This window comes from Saccopteryx leptura, chromosome 4 (assembly GCF_036850995.1).
Source record: "Saccopteryx leptura isolate mSacLep1 chromosome 4, mSacLep1_pri_phased_curated, whole genome shotgun sequence".
Taxonomy (NCBI): Eukaryota; Metazoa; Chordata; class Mammalia; order Chiroptera; family Emballonuridae; genus Saccopteryx; species Saccopteryx leptura.
In genome coordinates, this window is record NC_089506.1 from 212,210,061 (window position 1) to 212,231,444 (window position 21,384).

General features: G+C 44.2%; 1 long non-coding RNA gene across 1 annotated transcript in view; it reads right to left on the reverse strand.

Moving 5' to 3' along the window:
• Positions 1–387: 387 nt before the first annotated feature.
• The window catches only part of LOC136402528 (uncharacterized), a 32,696-nt gene continuing 11,699 nt past the window's right edge, over positions 388–21,384 (reverse strand). Inside the window, exons 2-3 of the long non-coding RNA XR_010750984.1 lie at positions 5,772–5,825; positions 388–793 (exon numbers count right to left, since the gene is read on the reverse strand). This is a non-coding gene — a long non-coding RNA (uncharacterized lncRNA). The remainder of the gene's footprint in view (positions 794–5,771; positions 5,826–21,384) is intronic.

A 21,384-nucleotide genomic window follows, 5' to 3' on the forward strand; every position in this document is an offset into this window, starting at 1 on the left:
TAACCAGCTAGCTACACGGGGCACGATCCCAAATCATGTAGGCCCTTTTACTGTTCTAGACCTTTTGTACAAAATCAAGTACTGGTTGGGGTGGGTAAGGAGGGAGCATGGTACAATATTCAATTACTAACAAGCTTACAACATGTATTTATAGGATCTATTAAAAGGAAAAAGCATTCCTACACTGTTGGAATCCATGGTAGTCTGAAAAGACCAGAGTAACAGGCTTTATTGAAAGGAAGAAAGGAACCCTGCCAGGCACTTCTCCGGGGAGAAGGGCACCAGTTACAGACTATGAGGGGAATTTTATAGGGCTTGGGAGAGCCTGAGGGGGTACTGAGTCAAAAGTCCTGGTATGTTCCCTTTTACGGTTTTAGGATTTCAGCTTTCTGGAACTTTTCTGCCTCAGGGGCGATTATCCAGTAAGTAAGGGTGAGATCAGGCAGCCAGGTGGGACAACAAAAGGGCAGTTGGAAGTTCTGGTAAATTCATATATCATTTCTCAACTCTGTGGTATGATAAAAAAGGAAAAGAGGTGGGGGGAAGGAGAGGGTATGGGGTTCAGGAAGGAGCTTGTCTCAGACCAGCCATCTTCTGGAGCTACTTTCTGCTGTTATCCCTATTGGGGGCCTCCTTTGTGAACCTCTCCCTGGGGCAGTTGGAGTAGGAGTGTATTTATAGGGTTCCAGATTCTTCTGTTTTGCGAGGGCAGGTTTCAGGGTTGGTGTGTAGGGTTAGGTAGATTTTTCCACTTTTCTGATTGGCGAAGGTCTGCATTCAGTTCTGTAAGAAACTAGTGAACAAACGTAAGAGGCAGGGTCCAAAAGTAAGAAAAATAAATAGTAGAGTGAGTAGTCCAATGAAAGGCAATAGTCAAGACACCCAGTTTGTGTGAAATCACTGATTCCATGTTTACGAATTCGCTGGGCTTCAGAGAGAGAGGGAGTAGGAATATGATAGGGAAGTGGCCAGTCCCCCTGCCCCTAGACCTATTTTTATAGAAATTTTTAAAGCAACAAGAAGAGGGATTACCTGTATAGCTCATTTGGTCCTAAGATTGACGGGTAGTGTACTAGGAATTGGAAGAGGCTCATGGGGGTGGGATTAGATTGATATTTGGGGTGAGATAGATTAGGGTACAGGTTTCTGTCCAATTAGTAGGGAGATACATATAGGTGTTGGTTCCACACAAGTAGAAAGCCTTTGATTGGGTGAGGCAGGTTGAGAGGTGAATGGAGAATAGAAGGACAAGGGGTCAGTTTTGTTTCTCTGTTTCTGAGCTCCAGATGGTCAGAGTGGAGGAAAGAGCCGCCCCAATAAGTGGGGAGAGTAGAGGATTGTTAGGTAGGGTGACTAATCAAACATTCTTCGAAAACCAGTTTTCTGACTGTTCAAATTCTTTTTTCTCTGTACAAACTTCCTACAACCTGCACAAACCTTCTACAATTTACATAAACCTTCAGCTTTCATGCACTTTCTTATCCAGAAACAACTGGCCTTCATAACAACTTGCTTTTCCTTTTTCTTTCAAAAGTATTTCCATACATTGGTGGTCAGTGAGAGGAGCATAGTTCCCATTGAACTACTGGTCAGTTTGTTGATTTAAATTTACTTGTTCTTTATTTTAAATATTGTATTTGTTCCCGTTTTGTTTTTTTACTTTAAAATAAGATATGTGCAGTGTGCATAGGGATTTGTTCATAGTTTTTTTTTATAGTCTGGCCCTCCAAAGGTCTGAGGGACAGTGAACTGGCCCCCTGTGTAAAACATTTGGGGACCCCTGCCTTATACCTTCTATTATCAAAACCATATAATTCCTTTCTAGTCAGAACTCTTGATTTAAAAATCTTTCACTTTTAGTGACAATTAAGTTGAATTTCTTTTTACCCTAGTTTCCATTTTCCCTAATTCTGATTAAAAGAGTCCTTTGTTTCTTCATATATTTGCCATACATAGACCAACCAACTTCCAGTTTGTGGTTGGAGTAAGGCATGCCATTTTTCTACTTTAGCAGCAGTGGGAGTTATCAGGATCACGGTGTGTGGACCTGTCCATGTGAAAGTCAGTCCTTGAGTGATGTAATGCTGGAAGGGCCTCTTGGACAATCTTTGAACAGTTTGCTGAGTAACCTGTAAATCCTGAAACTACTTAGGGAAAGGATGGTTATATTTCTACACTTTGTACCTAGAGTTTAAGTCCTAGTGACCACTGCTTCTAGCCTGAATTAGCAGCAAGTCCCAGCCTACAGTAGGCATGGGGCATTGAGACAAGAATAAAGGAGATACTATACATTAAATAAAGCAACAAAATTAGACTGTCAATAACCACAGTCTTTGAGGGATCTTTGAGGGATAAATAAAACTCAAATATTCAGGCAAGGCATAGTAGATGGCCCTTGTGTTTCCAAGAAATGAGATCAGCTTATTTGCTACCTGGAAGAAATACCTTAGGCTCGTGAACGATGTTCTTGGGCCTTCAGTGGCAATTTCCAGCATGCTGGACAAGGTCAAGTCACAGGTAGCTGGAGCAGGGCTAGAAGAGACTGAATCCTCCCTCCATGGAGCAAGGGGGCAGCTTACCTTCTCATGTCCCTTTTCCACAGCACAGATGTGTCAACTGGTGGGGCTGGGAAGCCTGACAGGCTTCAGTTCAATGACCTTTCTTTCCACTCTTGATCAGGGCCCTGATGGAATTCTATGAAGCCTTTTAGGGCATTGGAGCCTTTAAGAGAATATGCCAAAATCTGGTATTTCCTGACTTTGGGGGGGCCTTATTTGTCTTTTCTGTTACTTCTTTGGCCATTATAGACCTTAAAAGCCATGCTCAGAAGATCTCACTGAGGGGCTTGACTAAGAGAGCAAAATTGAGAATCCAGTGTCTAAAGAAACTTATTAGACCAAGGAAAGAAAGGATTTGATCTGTGGTGGTAGGTGGTTGGAGACTGTGTACGGTCTGAGTTTGATCTAGGGTGAGACCTCAGGTGGTGGGGGTTAAGGTGATGCCCAGATAGACTACGGACTAAGTGAAGTTGAGCCTTAGCAGAGAAGACATAACATCCCTTCATAGTGAGGAAGTTAAGAAGGGTGGAGGTGTGTCTCCTTGAGCCAGGCAGGGAGGGGCTGCAGAGGAGTAGGTCATCTACATATTGTAAGAGAGTACTAGTTTTGAGATTGCATGCTACTAAATCCTGAGTTAGTGCCTGCCCAAACAGGTGTGGGCTGTTTTTGATCCCCTGGGGTAAGACAGTCTATGTAAGTTGCCAGGCTACATTAGTGTCCAGGTTAGTCCAGGTGAATGCAAACAAAAAGAGTCAGGGTGTAGAGGAATGGTAAAGAAGGCATTCTTGAGGTCTAGGACCATGAAATGAGTGGTGTTTGAGGGAATGTGTGACAGTAATGTGTAGGGATTAGGGACTACTGGATGGAGGGGAACTACTGCCTCATTGATTAGGCATAAGGCTTGTACGAGGCAATAAGCCCCTGAAGGTTTTTTGTTTTGTTTTGTTTTGTTTTTTACAGAGACAGAGAGTCAGAGAGAGGGATAGATAGGGACAGGCAGACAGGAACAGAGATAGATGAGAAGCATCAATCATCAGTTTTTTGTTGCAACACCTTAGTTGTTCATTGATTACTTTCTCATATGTGCCTTGACCGTGGGCCTTCAGCAGACCGAGTAACCCCTTGCTCGAGCCAGCAACCTTGGATCCAAGGTGGTGAGCTTTTGCTCAAACTAGATGAGCCCGCGCTCAAGCTGTTGACCTTGGGGTCTCAAACCTGGGTTCACTATGTCCCATTCCAATGCTCTATCCACTGCGCCACCACCTGGTTAGGCCCCTAAAGGTTTTTGAACAGGAAGGATGGGGGTATTGTAGGGAGAGTCCATGGGGATGAGTAAGCCTGATTTAAGAGGCAGGTAATTATTGGTTTAAGGCCTTAGAAACAGACACAGTTACACATTAAACAGACTTTACATACAAATTATACATTAAGAAATTTAAGTGCTTTACTTGTTTCAATTAAAATTATACTAGAAGTATTTTCTGACAAAGAAACAAAACAGATTACTCACTCACACTGCTCAATAGACAACTCTGCTTTTTTAAGGTTTTTGAGATGGCAGGGAGTTGTCAGCATAGAGGGGAGGAAGAGAGAAAGCAGACGGATGGACTGTGTGAACAGCTGGATGGAAAGAAGGATGGTCAGAATCTGCAGGAGGAGGAGGAGGAGATTAAAGTGTTGGTCGTGGTGCCATGTGGTCAGAGGAGTCAAAAAGATTAGAGCGGCCCTGGCTGGTTGGCTCAGCGGTAGAGTGTCGGCCTGGCGTGCGGGGGACCCGGGTTCGATTCCCGGCCAGGGCACATAAGGAGAAGCGCCCATTTGCTTCTCCACCCCCACCCCCTCCTTCCTCTCTGTCTCTCTCTTCCCCTCCTGCAGCCAAGGCTCCATTGGAGCAAAGATGGCCCGGGCGCTGGGGATGGCTCCTTGGCCTCTGCCCCAGGCGCTAGAGTGGCTCTGGTCACGGCAGAGCGACCCCCCGGAGGGGCAGAGCATCGCCCCCTGGTGGGCAGAGCATCGCCCCTGGTGGGCGTGCCGGGTGGATCCCGGTCGGGCGCATGTGGGAGTCTGTCTGACTGTCTCTCCCCGTTTCCAGCTTCAGAAAAATACAAAAAAAACAAAACAAAAAAACAAAAAGATTAGAGCTCTGAGAAGAGGGGAGAAGACGAGGGGTAGTGGGAGGCACAGTCAGTCTCTGAGGAGGGGGAAGGGTGGGTCGAAGAAGAAAAAGAGACAGAGCGCCCATCTGTAAGGAGGAAGGAGGGGTTTAAGAACACAGTGGAGAAGGGAGGGGCCCTTGGCCAACAGGGGAGGAGAAAGAGAGAATGTTATTTGTAGGCGAATGAAAAAGAGGATTCAGCGAAGAGAGGGGAGGGAGCTTTCTGGAGGGAAGAGACTCAAGTGGAAGAGATTTGCAGAGGGACCAGAGAGAGGTCCTGAGAGAGGGGTGCCCCCAGGGGTCAGGCAGGAGGTGGAGAGAGTTGGGAGTCAGGCGAAGGAAAGATTAGGAGTGGAGGTTTTAGGTGAGGTTTCTTTGGCCAAAAATGGCCTGTGTGTAGAACAAGCAACACAGAAATTAAGGACAGGAGCAAAGGGAGAAGAAAGCCTGCATGTAAGGAATCTCTGATGCCCTCCCCGTCCAGTGGCAGAAATTGTCAAGATCTCTTAGGATATTGTAATGGTAGTAGAAAGCAACCTGGCTAGGTACCTAGACTTTCGAGGAAGTCCGTAGAAGCAGGCTGCTCGAAGTAGAAACCCCCCAAATTGTGAACCTCAGAGAGTAGAGTGAGTCCCGAAGGAGTAGAGGAGTCCTGAAGGAGTAGTCCCGAAGGAGTAGAGGAGTAGTCTCTGAGGCCTGAGATTGGGAGGAACCCACGTTCCAAGGGGAGCCTAGCTGGACGGTTTGGACTGAGGGAGCCCACAGTAGAGGAGACTGGTGAGAGAAGGGGGCGTCCCCTTCAGTCATAGTTCTGAGAGGAGAAAATCTCTGTAAAAGGGAGTCTCAGACAGGAGTTCCTCACTCCAGGGCTGAGATCCTGGAATGTAGGAGAGGGGTCTGGCTAGGCGCACCTAGACTTTTGTAGAAGTCCATAAAGGAGTAGAGGCAGACCACTCATAGATATGGGGTCCGAAATCAAAACCGTCTTAGCAGGAAGGGGTGTTTTTAGAGAGAAATTTGGAGGCCAACTGGGGAAGGGGGAGGGAGAAACTCCTTACCTTTCTCTGGTCCAGCAGGGGTTTGGGACAGGGACAGATCACCGGCCAATCAACCTACAATTACACATGCAAACAGAATCAGGGAATAAGCCTGGGACGAGCTGCCACTGCCCATTGCTTCCCTGGTTGTAAGTTTGGATGGCAAAGAGGGATCGTCCAGGCAGTTAGTACCCTGTCCTGGGTTTCAGCACCAAATGTTGGAATCCATGGGAGTTTGAAAAGACCAGAGTAACAGGCTTTATTGAAAGGAAGAAAGGAACCCTGCCAGGCACTTCTCTGGGGAGAAGGGCACCGGTTACAGACTGAGGCAAATTTTATAGGGCTTGGGAGAGTCTGAGGGGGTACTGAGTCAAAAGTTCTGGTATGTTCCCTTTTACGGTTTTAGGATTTCAGCTTTCTGGAATGCTCCTCCTTGGGTGGTTGATCAGCTTTCTGGAACTTTTCTGCCTCAGGGGCGATTATCCAGTAAGTAAGGGTGAGGTCAGGCAGCCAGGTGGGACAACAAAAGGGCAGTTGGAAGTTCTGGTAAATTCATATATCTATCATACACCATGAGATAACACAGTAGTGATAATTGTTTTACATACCTGGCAAAGACATCCCCAAATCTTCTAGTATCTACCCCCCATCCCTGTCACCACAACGAAATGGTTAGCTTAGGATAAGGAGAGAGGCCAAATGAAAATACCTTAGCTAAAAGTGTTGGGGCTAGGTTTCCTAATAAGCTAGTCCCCGCTTGTTTAGTTTCCAAGTTTTTATACATATAAAGGATTTCAAGAGGGATGATTGTTAGAAAGCATATAAAATGTTACAGAATGCAGGTTTTTCAAGCAAGGGGAGTGGTCTCGTGGTCCCTTTGTCTAGAGGTATACGTCACTCTCAGGACTCCAGGAGGAGAGGAAGAGTTAGAATCAGTGTAGGAATTTTTTTTTTTTCAGTGTAGGAATTTTTAATTAAGATATGTAAACATTGTCTTCTAAAGGATCTTAAGGAAGGGGAAGAGGGAGTTTCCAGATAAGTCCCATCTTCTCTGTTGTCTAGCAAGTAGTGACCTCAGTCCTTCCAGAGAACTATAGTTAAACTATAACTAGATGACCCAGTTGCCCTTGTAAGCCAGGAAGCTCCCACATTCTTCTCCCTCCATTCTCCACAGGAAGGAGGGGGCAAGAAACCTGACTTTTCCTCTTTAAAATGGCATTGCCAATACTAAGTTTTACAGTTCTTTGATACCTTATCACATAAATAGGTCAAGAGTACTATAACAAGATGATGTAAAACAATAAATCATTTACTGTTATCTACATATATGTAGTGGCTGGTAGAATGCTGATTTACTTGTAGTTGTTTCTGTAAGTTCCTACTTTAAAAATAAAAAACGTTAAAAATCACTTGGACAGGCCCTGGCTGGTTGGCTCAGTGGTAGAGCGTCGGCCTGGCATGCAGAAGTCCCGGGTTCGATTCCCAGCCAGGGCACACAGGAAAAGCGCCCATCTGCTTCTCCACCCTTCCCCCTCTCCTTCCTCTCTGTCTCTTTCTTCCCCTCCCGCAGCGAGGCTCCATTGGAGCAAAGATGACCCGGGTGCTGGGGATGGCTCCTTGGCCTCTGCCCCAGGTGCTGGAGTGGCTCTGGTTGCAACAGAGCGATGCCCCGGAGGGGCAGAGCGTCGCCCCCTGGTGGGCGTGCCGGGTGGATCCCGGTCGGGTGCATGCGGGAGTCTGTCTGACTGTCTCTCCCCGTTTCCAGCTTCAGAAAAATACAAAAAAATAAAATCACTTGGACAAAATGAAAATTAATACAATACAATTTAAAGCCCTGTAGGGTTATAGGATTCAATACCACAAATCAGCTACTGTAAGCAAAAATGCTATGGTAAACTGTGTTTTGGCTCATTTAGAAAACATTGAGCACTCTACACAATTATACTTAGTGTGTTGTAAAGCCAGTAACCAAGGCCACCATCACAGCAGCCTGGCCAGTGCAGGTTCGCATTGGATTCGAACAGATGGTAATGAAACAATGGAGCCAAGAACTGGTGGGCTATTAGCTTTAATCCTAGCTTGCACCCGGCGGGCAAGAAATACACACAGTGGGAAAACACTTCTGTAAAGCCAGCAGGCAGGGCCAGGGCCACTATCACAGCAGCCCGGCCCATGCAGGTTCGCATTGGATTCGGACAGTCGGTAAAGAAACCATGGAGCCAAAAACTGGTGGGCCATAGCCTTTAATCCTACCTTGCACCCGGCGGGCAAGTAAAAATACACACTGGGCTCCAAAACCCAGTCACATTCAGTGCTCACAAAGCCACTGACTTATCCGAGTTTCCTAGAATCAAAGGTTTCTAGCTCACCAACCTTATTCTCCTCAGTTCCCCATTTCCTTCCTTATCCCAGATACAAACTCTGTACAAACTGGCATCTCACTCAGCACTCCGCCATCTTGGCTGCTTCTCCTGGCCTACTCCACGTGGCCTCCTTCTGCTGGCTCTACTCTCTCCGCTCTCTCATGCTAACCTCAGGAACCAAGAGCCCAAACTCTCGTTCCGTCCCCATTTTATAGTGTAGAAATCTAAACCCTTAATCCAATATACATAACAGGGAAGTCTCTAATACAAAGTCACTTCTCTGAGGCATGATTGGATTGTACCACCCCACATCAAGACGGGTGGGAGAGGCTTAATCCCAAAACCAAGCCCCAGGCTACAATGATCCTGTCTGCCTCCAACACACATTAATATCACCTGGGCGATGGCATCTTTAACAAAGTGAGCATAATACATTTTATCCGCCCAACAACTTCCCTTCCCTTTCAGGGCTCCCAAAGCCACTGATTTACCTGAGTTTCCTAGAATCAAAGGTTTCTAGCTCACCAGTCTTATTCATCTCTGCTCCCAATCTCCTTCTCTCTGCACAAACTCTGCGCAAATTGGCTTCTCCTTCAGCACTCCACCATCTTGGCTGCTTCTCCTAGCCTCCTCCACGTGGCCTTTTTCTGCTCTCTCTGCTCTCTCCTCTAATGCTAATCTCAGGAACCGGTCTGCCCCACTTTATAGTGTAGATTCAAAACCTTTAATCCAATATACAAACAAGGAAGTCTCTGATACAAAGTTACTTATCTGAGACATAATGGGATTCGTCATGAGAGTGCACCACCCCACATCAAAAAGGGTGGGAAAGTCTTAGTCCTAAACCCAAGCCCCAGGATACAAGGATCCTGCCTGCCCACAGCCCGCCCCCAACACACATTAATATAATCATGCCCATCCCAAGCAAGAAGGGCAACTAATATCATCACCTGGGCAACGGGCTTCCACGTGAGCAGCACCATCTTTTTGTTCTCTTTTTTTTTTTTTTTTGCTTTTTTTTCTCTGCACCATCTTTAACAAAGTGAGCATAATATATTTTATCTTCCCAACACGTGTCATTATTAAATTATTTACAATTAAACTTGTTGCAAAAAAAATTAAGAGTAATTAGAAAAGTCCACACAATACAGCAAGATAAATAACAGAAGGACACTTAAAAGTGAGGTGGGTGTGTAAAATGCAGACTTGGAAGCCCTATATGCTTTCTAGAGATGGGCTGCAAATTTAGATTTGATCTTTTTCAGAATCCACTTTGTTGAAAACAGCTGGTTACAAGATTTGGTGAGTTAGTGTGTCAGAGCTGGCTAATTGTCCCCTAGTGTCCAATGTGCCACTCTTCTTCCTCCTTCATTTTCTTCTTCTATTTATTTATTTGTTTATTTATTTATTAGAGAGAGAATGAGAGAAAGACAGGAAGGGAGGGGGAGGAGAGAGATGAGAAGTATCAACTCTTAGTTTTGTCACTTTAGTTGTTCACTGATTGCTTCTCATATGTGCTTTGATGGGGGGATGGGGAGGGGCTCAAGTCAAGCCAGTGACCCCCTTACTCAAGCCAGTGACCTTGGGATCATGTTGATGATCCTGCGCTCTAGCCAGCGACCCCATACTCAAGCTGGCAAGCCTGCACTAAAGCTGGCTCACCTTGGGGTTTTGAACCTGGGACCTCAGGTCAGCACTCTATCCACTGTGCCACCACTGGACAGGCTTCTTTTTTTTTTTTTTTTTAATTTGTATTTTTTTTAATTTTTTTTTATTTATTCATTTTAGAAAGGAGAGAGAGAGGGGAAGAGAGAGAGAGAAGAGAGAGAAAGGGAGAGGAGCAGGAAGCATCAACTCCCATATGTGCCTTGACCAGGCAAGCCCAGGGCTTCGAACCAGCGACCTCAGCATTTCCAGGTCAACGCTTTATCCACTGCGCCACCACAGGTCAGGCTGGACAGGCTTCTTTATTTCTTTTCTTTAGATAACTGCTTTATAATATCTTCTCGTAATAATAGAACTTTACCCTGCATAGCAGATAAAGAGCTGTCAAGCTAGGTTTATATTTCTTGGCCTCTCTTGGGGCAAAGGTGAAAGTATGTGCCAGAGTTTTTACAATGGGCAAGAGGGAAAGGGATGTAGGCAATTTCTGTGTCATATCCTCAAAAGGAAATTGCTTAAAAGTTAACAGTTGGTAAAGCTAGGTGAAAGTTACATAGGTGTTTACAGCACTGTTCTTTCAAATAATCCCGTTTGGAAAATTTTAAATAAAAAGATAGGGTTAAAAGAAAAAAGAAATTGATCACTTTCCTTATCTTCTTTCTCCCATTTCCCCATGTTGCTGTCCATGGAACTTGGATGCAGTGGTAACCCCTTCAATCACACAAGAGAGGCAAAACCCTATATAGGTCCTTGCTACTCAAAGTGTGGTCTGTGGTCCAGGAGCATGGGCATAACCTGGGAGCTTGATAAAAATACAAAACTTCCAGCCTCACCCAAATCAACTGAATTATAATTTGCATTTAACTAATACTCTGCATGTAAGAGGATTCCTAAGTGATTTATATGCACATTCAAGTTTGAGAAACACTCCTTAGCTGATGACAGGTTAACAACATTCTGTTTTTTCTAGGGTCCATTGGACAGCTAAGCTTAAAATGGGTTTAAGATGAACTGTCAAAATTGAGAAGGGCATATATATTTATTCAAACTTTAATGTTTTAAATTTATTGATTTGAGAGAGAGAGAGAGAGAAACATTGATTTGTTTTTCCACTTATTTAGGCATTTATTGGTTGATTCTTGTATGTGCCCTGATCAAAGATCAAACCTGAAACCTTGGTGTATTGGGATGATGCTCTAGACCAGGAGTAGTCAACCTTTTTATACCTACCACCCACTTTTGTATCTCTGTTAGTAGTAACATTTTCTAACCGCCCACCGGTTCCACAGTAATGGTGATTTATAAAGTAGCAAAGTAACTTTACTTTATAAAATTTATAAAGCAGAGTTACAGCAAGTTAAAGCATATAATAATAATTACTTACCAAGTACTTTATGTTGGATTTTTGCTAAGTTTGGCAGAATAAATCTTTATAAAACAACTTACTGGCCCTGGCCGGTTGGCTCAGTGGTAGAGCGTCGGCCTGGCGTGCAGAAGTCCCGGGTTCAATTCCCGGCCAGGGCACACAGGAGAAGTGCCCATCTGCTTCTCCACCCCTCCCCCTCTCCTTCCTCTCTGTCTCTCTCTTCCCCTCCCGCAGCCGAGGCTCCATTGGAGCAAAGATGGCCCGGGCGCTGGGGATGGCTCCTTGGCCTCTGCCCCAGGCGCTAGAGTGGCTCTGGTTGAGACAGAGCGACGCCCCAGAAGGGCAGAGCATCGCCCCCTGGTGGGCAGAGCGTCGCTCCGTGGTGGGCGTGCCAGGTGGATCCCGGTCAGGCGCATGTGGGAGTCTGTCTGTCTCTCCCTGTTTCCAGCTTCAGAAAAATACAAAAAAATAAAATAAATAAAAAATAAAACAACTTACTATAGTTAAATCTATCTTTTTATTTATATTTATACTTTGGTTGCTCCACTACCACCCCCCATGAAATCTGGAATGCCCACTAGTGGGCAGTAGGGACCAGGTTGACTACCACTGCTTGAGATACCCAGCCAGGCATTCAAACTTTATAAACACTGACAAATGAGAAAATAATAATGATAGCTCTTTTCCCAGGGCTTACTATGTGCCATGCACTATGTTAAGCATCTTATTCAGGATCTCATTTATCTTCAGGACAGCTGTTTCACTTCAGTGCCACATGTTGCTGCAGGGATATTCAAGATGGTTGTCCTCACTGGAAAGGACAACACAAAAAAGAAAACTACATCTATCTCTATATAGTTTTCTCTGTATGTATTTTTATATGTATCTCTAATGAATACAGATGCAAAAATCCTAAATAAAATACTAACAAATCAAATACAACAATACATTAAAAAAAATAATATGGCCCGACCAGGCGGTGGTGCAGTGGATAGAGCGTTGGACTGGGATGCGAAGGACCCTGGTTCGAGACCCTGAGGTCACCAACTTGAGTACGGGTTCATCTGGTTAGAGCAAAAGCTCACCAGCTTGGACCCAAGGTCACTGGCTCGAGCAAGCGGTTACTCAGTCTGCTGAAGGCCCGCAGTCAAGGCACATATGAGAAAGCAATCAATGAACAATTAAAGTGTTGCAATGCGCAATGAAAAACTAATGATTGATGCTTCTCATCTCTCCGTTCCTGTCTGTCTGTCCCTGTCTATCCCTCTCTCTGTCTGTAAAAAAAACAAAAAAAAAAACAAAAACAAAAACAAACTTAAAAAAAAAAATATGCTTGACCAGTGGTGGTGCAGTAGATAGAGCATCAACCTGGGATGCCAAGACCCCAGGTTAAAGACCCCAAGGTTGCCAGCTTGAGCGTAGGCTCATCCAGCTTGAGTGTGGGATTGCCAGCTTGAGTGTGGGATTGCCAGCTTGAGTATGGCACAATTGACATGATCCCATGGTCGATGGCTTGAGCCCAAGGTTGTTGGCTTGAGCAAGGGGTCAATGGCTTGGCTGGAGCCTCCAATGCACAGCACATATGAGAAACAATCAATGAACAACTAAACCAACACAACTACAGTTAATGCTTCTCTTTCCCTCCCCCCCCTCTCTCACTAAACAAACAAGCAAACAAACAAAACCATCACAATCAAGTGGGATTCATTCCAGGAGCACAAGAGTGGTTCAACATACATAAATTGATCAATGTAATACACCACATCAACAAAACAAAGGACAAAAATCATATGGTTCTATCAATAAATGCAGAAAAGGCATTTGATAAGATACAACATCCACTTATGTTTAAAACACTCAATAAGATGGGTATAGAAGGAAAGTGCCTCAACATAATAAAGGCCACATATGACAAACTATTAACCAATATCATACTAAATGGTGAAAAACTGAAGGCTTTTCCTCTAAAATCAGGAACAAGACAAGGCTGCCCACTCTCTCCACTCTTATTCAACATAGTACTGGAAATCTTAGCTAGAGCAATCAGGCAAGAGAAAGAAACAAAAGGCATTCATATCAGGAAAGAAGAAGTAAAGGTGTCCCTTTTTGCAGATGACATGATCCTGTACATAAAAAACCCCAAAGACTCCACCAAAACCTATTAGAAACAATAAATAAATACAGTCAAGTCAGAGGATATAAAATCAATATTCCAAATTCTACTGCTTTTCTATACACCAACAATAAAACTTCAGAAAATGAACTGAAAAAAAATTCCTTTTACAATTGCAACAACAACAATCAAATACTTAGGAATAAACTTAACAAAGGATATGAAAGACCTATCGACTAAAAACTACAAAGCATTATTGAAAGAATTGAAAGAGACACAATGAAATGAAAAAATAGTCCATGTTCATGGATTAGAAGAACCAACATAGTTAAAATGGCCATATTACCCAAAACAATATACAAATGTAATACAATCCCCATTAAAATCCCAATGTCACCTGAAAAAGCAGGTGGCACAGTGGATAAAGCATTGGAATGGGATGCAGAGGACCCAGGTTCAAAACCTCGAGGTCACCAGCTTGAGCATGGGCTCACCATCTTGAGCACAGTGTCACTGGCTTGAGTATGGGATCATAGACATGACCCCATGATCACTGGCTTGAGCGCAAACATCACTGGCTTGACATCTTTGAAAAGGAGTTAATATCCTAAATATTTAAAGAACTCACAAAGCTCAGCAACAAACAAGCAAAAAATCCAATTAAAAAATGAGGAAGGAGGCCCTGGCCGGTTGGCTCAGTGGTAGAGCGTCAGCCTGGCGTGCGGAAGTCCCAGGTTTGATTCCCGGCCAGGGCACACAGGAGAGGTGTCCATCTGCTTTTCCACCCTTCCCCCTCTCCTTCCTCTCTGTCTCTCTCTTCCCCTCCTGCAGCCGAGGCTCCATTGGAGCAAAAGATGGCCCGGGCGCTGGGGATGGCTCCTTGGCCTCTGCCCCAGGCGCTAGAGTGGCTCTGGTCGAGACAGAGCGACGCCCCGATGGGCAGAGCATCGCCCCCTGGTGGGTGTGCCGGGTGGATCCCGGTTGGGCGCATGCAGGAGTCTGTCTGACTGCCTCCCCGTTTCCAGCTTCAGAAAAATACAAAAAAAAAAAAAAAAAAAAAAAAATGAGGAAGGAGCCTGACTAGGCGGTGGCGCAGTGGATAGAGTGTCAGACTGGGATGTGGAAGACCCAGGTTCAAGACCCCGAAGTCGCCAGCTTGAGCATGGGCTCATCTGGTTTGAGCAAAGCTCACCAGCTTGGACCCAAGGTTGCTGGCTTGAGCAAGGGGTTACTCGGTCTGCTGAAGGCCCGTGGTCAAGGTACATATGAGAAAGCAATCAATGAACAACTAAGGTGTCGCAACAAAAAACTAATGATTCATGCTTCTCATCTCTCTCCATTCCTGTCTGTCTGTCCCTATCTATCCTTCTCTCTCTCTCTGCCTCTGGAAAAAAAAATGAGGAAGGACTAGAAGTGGATTAAGGTCAGTTGAAGCCCCAGGTACAGAAGAAAATATTGGGCCCCTTACATTAGAAAAAAGTGTAAAGTTGGGGTTTTGTGGGGCCCTTCAGAAGTCAGGGCCCAGGGTGCGCACCGGGTGTGCCCACTGTAAAATCCACCTCTGGGAAGGACCTGAACAGACACTTCTCTCAAGAAGACATACAAATGGCTCACAGATATATGAAAAGATGCTCATCTTCACTAGCTATTAAAGAAATGCAAATCAAAACTACAATGAGCCTGACCTGTGGTGGCACAGTGGATAAAGCATCGACCTGGAAATGCTGAGGTTGCCGGTTCAAAACCCTGGGCTTGCCTGGTCAAGGCACATATGGGAGTTGATGCTTCCAGCTCCTCCCCCCTTCTCTCTCTGTCTCTCTCTCTCCTCTCTAAATATGAATAAAATAAAAAAATTAAAAAGAAAACTACAATGAGATATCACCTCACACCTATTAGACTGACTGTTATCAACAAGACAGGTAATAACAAGTGTTGGAGAGGCTGTGGAGAAAAAGGAACCCTCATTCACTACTGGTGAGAATGTAAACTGGTACAGCCATTAGAGAAGACAGTATGGCAATTCCTCAAAACATTAAGAATAGCCTAGGCCCTGGCCGATTGGCTCAGTGGTAGAGCGTCGGCCCGGCGTGCAGGAGTCCCGGGTTCGATTTCCAGCCAGGGCACACAGAAGAAGCACCCATCTGCTTCTCCACCCCTCCCCCTCTCCTTCCTCTCTATCTCTCTCTTCCCCTCCCACAGCCAAGGCTCCATTGGAGCAAAAAGTTGGCCCAGGCGCTGAGGATGGCTCCATGGCCTCTGCCTCAGGTGCTAGAATGGCTCTGGTTGCAACAGAGCGATGCCCCAGATGGGCAGAGCATCGCCCCCTGGTGGGCATGCCGGGTGGATCCCGGTCGGGTGCATGTGGGAGTCTGTCTGACTGCCTCCCTGTTTCTAACTTCAGAAAAAAAAAAAAAAAAAAAAAAAGAATAGCCTGACCCGGCCTTGGTTGGTTGGCTCAACGTTAGAGCATTGGCCTAGTGCGCAGGTCCCAGGTTCAATTACTGGTTAGGGCACACAGAAGAAGCACCCATCTGCTTCTCCACCACCCCTCGCCTACTTCTCTCTCTCTCTCTCTTCCCCTCCTACAGCCATGGCTTGTCTGAATCAAGTTGGCCCTGGGCAGTGAGGATGGCTCCATGACCTCCCCTTCAGGTGCTGAGAAGAGCTTGGTTGCTGAGCAACAGAGCAATGCTCCAAACAGGCAGAATATTGCCCCCTAGTGGGCTTTCCAGCTGGATCCCAGTCCAGATGCATGCAGGAATCTGTCTTTGCCTCCCCTCTGCTCACTGAATTTAAAAAAAAAAAGGATTGGGGGGGGGGAAGAGAATAGCCTGACCAGGTGGTGGTACAGTGGATAGAGTTGGCCTGGAATGGTGAGGACCCAGGTTTGAAACCCTGAGGTTGCCAGTTTGAGTGTGGGCTCACCAGCTTGAGTGTGGGGTTGCTGGTTTGAGCATGGGATCATAGATGTGATCCCTGTTTGCTGGGTTGAGCAATAATAGGTCACTGGCTCAGCTAGAGCCCCACAGGCAAGGCATAGATGAGAAAGCAGTCAATGAACAAGTAAAGTGCTGCAACTATGAGTTGATGCTTCTCATCTCTCTCTCTTCTTGTAAGTCTGTCTCTCTCTCTGAACTAACATATGACCCAGCAATCCATCCACTGGGTATCTACCAAAAAAACTGAAAAACATTGGTACAAAAAGACACATGCACCCCCATGTTCATCGCAGCATTACTCACAGTGGCTAAGAAATGGAAACAACCAAAGTAACCTTCCATAGAGGTCTGGATAAAGAAGATGTACATACATACAATGTAATACTATTCAGCCAAAAGAAATAGTGACATATTGCTATTTACAACAGCATGGATGGACCTTGAGAATATTATACTAAGTCAAATAAGTAAGTCAAAAAAAGCTAAGCTAAGAACGATATGATTTCACACATAGGTAGGATATAAAAATGAGACTTGTGGACATACATAAAAATGAAGTGGTTACCAGAGAGGAGAAGGATGGGGAGGACAGGGGGACAACTATACAGTGACATAAAATGATTTGACTTTGGGTGATGGACACACAACACAATTAACAGTTCACATGCTGTAGAAATGTTTATCTGAAACCTAGGTACTCTTATTGATTATTGTCATCTTGTTAAATTTAATTTCTAAAAAAAAATAAAAGATAGTTGTTCTAAAAATACATTCCATCTTCTCCCACTGTGTGGGTGGTATTGACTCCACCCTCAAAATAATTTTAATCATGTAACCCGTTAAGGTCAGTCATTCTCCCTTGGTTTGGTGATTGGCTCAAGATAACCCAGAAAGTGGGAGAGGCATCTCCTAGTCACACTGATTGGTTCAGGAAAGGTTTAACCAGCACTAAGTTCAGTATTGATTGGTCCTCCTAGTTGTTGCCTTCCTGGTTTCTTTTTCTCTCTTTCTGATGGGTTTTAAGATTTATTCCAGTTAATTAAGAGACCACAGGCTTTGTGATAACCATCCTCTCCTTCAATTTATCTACTGTATTAAATAAAAAAAAAATAGAACATGCTTTTCAGTTCCAGCAAGTTTTACTGCAATCAAATCTCCAGTCCTTGTACTGGGGGTAGAGCTGTCACCTGTCACCTCCAGAAGTTCTCTTTCATCAGGAACTGCCTATTCTGACAGTTCTGCCTGCTCCCCCTTCCTCAGGTTTATTATTATTTTTCTCTTGCCTACTCATGGCCATTTTGACTCACTGGCTAGAATTCAAGCAGAGAGATATCTAAAGGCACTACCAGTGGGCAAAGCCAGCAGTCTCTACTCCTATAGTCTAGGCACAGTTCAAGCTGCCAAGTAGAGACAGTCCTTTATGAAGTACTTAAAGAAAACCCTCAATTCCTGCTTCCTCAGCTGCAGCACCCTCTCCCATCCTCAGAGATAAGAAGGTGATCAGGTTCCTCTGAGCCAGGAAGTGCAGCAACCATCTACATGGGCAGGCTCTGCCCTTCGGAGCTCTGGCTTAATTATTACTCTGGTAATTATGATGGAATTAATACATACTCTAACATATAAGAATTAACTTTCTCTGCAGTTCTATGAATGTTCAAGGCCAAGATCTCTCCAGAAATTAAGGCATTTTAATTTTCACCTCTCCCTCTGGTTCCAAGGCCCTCATCTAGCCCACAGGAGAACAAAGTTGGGTACTGCTCTCTTGCACCAACTTCGGTGATTACACTGCCTAGGGCCCTACTCACTGCTCCATCTGATGGAAAGAGGGGATAGCAGAGGCTGGTGATCCATGAAATACTCAGATATTCAGGCTGTAAAAATAGTATTGCAACTAACTTGTACAGAAACCTGCACATGGGCCTGACCAGGCCGTGGCACAGTGGATAGGGCATCGAAATGGGATGCGGAGGACCCAGGTTTGAGACCCGGAGGTCGCCAGCTTGAGTGCGGGCTCATCTAGTTTGAGCAAAGCTCACCAGCTTGAGCCCAAGGTCTCTGGCTTGAGCAAAGGGTCACTTGGTCTGCTGTAGCCACCCCCGTCAAGGCACATATGAGAAAGCAATCAATGAACAACTATGGTGCCACAATAAAGAATTGATGCTTCTCATCTCTCTCCCTTCCTGCCTGTCTGTCCCTATCTGTCCCTCTCTCTGTCTCTCTCTGTCTATGTCACACACACACACACATACACCAAAAGAAAACAGAAAAAAAAAAACCCTGCACACAGTTCAATTGATTTTCTTAGGGAAAATTCCTAGAATACTGGTTAAGTAAGAAGTCTCCTGTTCCACACATCCTTACCAGTATGAGGTATTATCATTCCTTACTTCTCTGCAATCTAGGTGAAAAAAAGATTTTATTATTTTAATGTGTATTTCTTAGTAAGTTTGATAATTTTTTTCCTATTTTTATTAACCATTTATATTTCTTCTTTACATTATTTTTACAGATGATTCCAACATACTTTTTCATTTTTGTCTTTTTATCATTTTTATTTTTAAATTATAGTTGACATACATTATTATATTCATTTTAGGTGTACATGCCAGTGATTAGAGATTGCATAACTTACTAAGTGATCATCCCACTAAATTTTGCACCCATCTGACACCATACATAATTATTAGAGTATTTTCTTTTTTGACAGAGACAAAGAAATAGTCAGAGAGTGGGACAGATAGGAACAGACAGGAAGAGAGAGAAATGAGATGCATCAATTCTTCATTGCAGCACCGTAGTTGTTCATTGATTGCGTTCTCATGTGTGCCTTGACGAAGGGGGGGGGGTGGTGGTGGCTACGCAGATCGAGTGACCCTTTGCTCAAGCCAGTGACCTTGGGCTCAAGCCAGTAACCTTGGGCTTCAAGCCAGCAACCTTTGGGCTCAAGCCAGTGACCATGGGGTCATGTCTATGATCCCACATTCAAGCCAGTGACCCCACACTCAAGCTGTTGAGCCCAAGCTCAAGCATGAGACCTTAGGAGTTTCAAACCTGGGTCCTCTGCATCCCAGTTCAATGCTCTATCCACTGTGCCACTGCCTGGTCAGACAATATAGTTATTAGAGTATTATTGACTATATTCCCTATGCTGTACTTTACATCCCATAACTATTCTGAAACAACCAATTTGACCTTCTTAATCCCTTCACCTTTTTCATCCATCTCCCGAATCTCCTCTCATCTGGCAACTGTCAAATGTTCTCTGTACCTATGAGTCTGCTTCTGTTCTACTTCTTTGTTTTTTAGATTCAATTGTTGATAGATGTGTATTTATTGCCATTTTATTGTTCATATTTTTTTAATCTTTTTTCTTCTTCTAAAGGAAGAACCTTTAACATTTCTTACAATACTGGTTTGGTGGTGATAAACTCCTTTAGCTTTTTCTTGTCTTGGAAGCTCTTTATCTGTCTTTTGATTCTAAATGACAGGTTTGCTGAGTAGAGTAATCTTGGTTGTAAGTCCTTGCTTTTGATCACTTTGAAAATTTTTGCCAACCCCTCCTGGCCTGCAAAGTTTCTGTTGAGAAATCACCTGAAAGTCTTCTGGGAGCTCTCTTGCAGGTAACTGTTTGTCTCGAACGGTTTCAAGAGTCTCTCTTTGTCATTAACCTTTGGCATTTTAATTATGATGTGTCTTGGTGTAGGTCTCATAGGGTTCATCATGTTTGGGACTCTCTGCACTTTCTGTACTCATGTCTATTTCCTTCACCAGGTTGGGAAAGTTTTCTATAATTTTTTTCACATAGGTCTTCAATTTCTTCCTCTTCTCCTTCCAGCAAGCACCGCCATGATGCAAATGTTGGCATGTTTGAAGTTGTCTCAGAAGCGCCTTACATTATCCTCATTTCTTTTTGGATTTTTTTTTTTTTCTGTTCTGATTGGGTAGTTTCTGTTTTCTTACCTTCTGAATTGATTTGATCCTCTGCTTCATCTACTCCACTATTGAGTCATTTAATGTATTCTTCATTTCTGACTGGTTCTTTTGTTTTCTGTGTTTTTATATTTCCTATCTCTTGAAGTTCTCACTAAGTTCATTTATTCTTCCCCCAAGTTTATTGAGCATGATTACACTATTTTTTTTTTCCTTTTGCTGTTCTGATTGGGTGGTTTTCCCCTCTTTATATTTCAAATCACTGGTTTGATTCTTTTTTTTTTTTTCTTGTGGGAGAGACAGAGAAAGTCAGAGAGAGGGATAGACAGGGACAGACAGACAGAAACAGAGAGAGATGAGAAACATCAATTCTTCGTTGCGGTTCCTTAGTTGTTCATTGATTGATTTCTCATATGTGTCTTGACTGGGGGGCTACAGCAGACCGAGTGACCCCCTTGCTCGAGCCAGCAACCTTGGGCTCAAGCTGGTGAATCTTGCTGAAAGCAGATGAGCCTGCGCTCAAGCTGGCGACCTCGGGGTCTTGAACCTGGGTTCTCCACATCCCAGTCCGATGCTCTATCCACTGCACCACCACCTGGTCAGACTTGATTCTTGGGTTTATGTACTCTACTGTTGATTCCCTGTAAATTATTCTTCATTTCAGTTAGTGTATCCTTTTTAATTTTTTTTAATTTTTTATTTTATTTTATTTTTTTTAGCAAGTAAGAGACAGACAGACCAGAGGGAGAGAGATGATAAGCATCAACTCATAGTTGTGGCACTTTAGTTGTTCATTGATTGCTTCTCATATGTGCCTTGACTGGGGGACTCCAGTCGAGCCAGTGACCCCTTGCTCTAACTAATGACCTTGGGCTCAAGCCAGCATCCATGGGATCATGTCTATGATCCCATGCTCAATCCAGTGACCTTGGGGGTTTTGAACCTGGGACCTCAGCATCCCAGGTCAATGCACTATCCACTGCATTACCACCTGTCAGGGTACTTCTCATTGGTCCTTTTTTATGCTGTTGAGGTTCTCAGTAAGTTAATTGAGCATCCTTATAACCAGTGTTTTGAACTCTGCATCTAGTAGATTGGTTTTCTTCATTTTGTTTAGTTCTTTTCCTGGAGTTCTGTTCTTTCATTTGAGACATGTTTCTTTGTTTTCTCATTTTGGTAGCCTCCCTGTGTTTGTTTCTATGTGCTAGATAGAGCTATTAGTCTCTTTGGGTTGGTAGAGTGGCCTAATGTAGCGGGTATT